The sequence below is a fragment of the Penaeus monodon genome, chromosome 20 (genome assembly GCF_015228065.2).
Source record: "Penaeus monodon isolate SGIC_2016 chromosome 20, NSTDA_Pmon_1, whole genome shotgun sequence".
NCBI classification, from domain to species: domain Eukaryota; kingdom Metazoa; phylum Arthropoda; class Malacostraca; order Decapoda; family Penaeidae; genus Penaeus; species Penaeus monodon.
The window spans coordinates 28,289,982-28,290,212 of record NC_051405.1 but is presented as its reverse complement, the minus strand read 5'-3'; positions in this window follow the sequence as shown (position 1 = coordinate 28,290,212).

The window sequence follows — 231 nt, the reverse complement described above, 5'->3', positions numbered from 1 at the left end:
TATTTTACGTAAATACTTGATGAAAGCTTCATATATTCTGAGGAAGTCGGGAAGAAGGAAACGGACAGCAGAATTTAAAAGATATTTGAAGATTCCTATTTATCTCCTCGACCGTCTCCCCATGTATAAATTATTTGGAAATGATGCAGCGGCCTTTTGGGAGAAGAGGCGCTCTCAGCTGTGGCTCTCTCGCGCTCTAATGCGGTTCTGGAGCGATTCCCCCTTGACCAG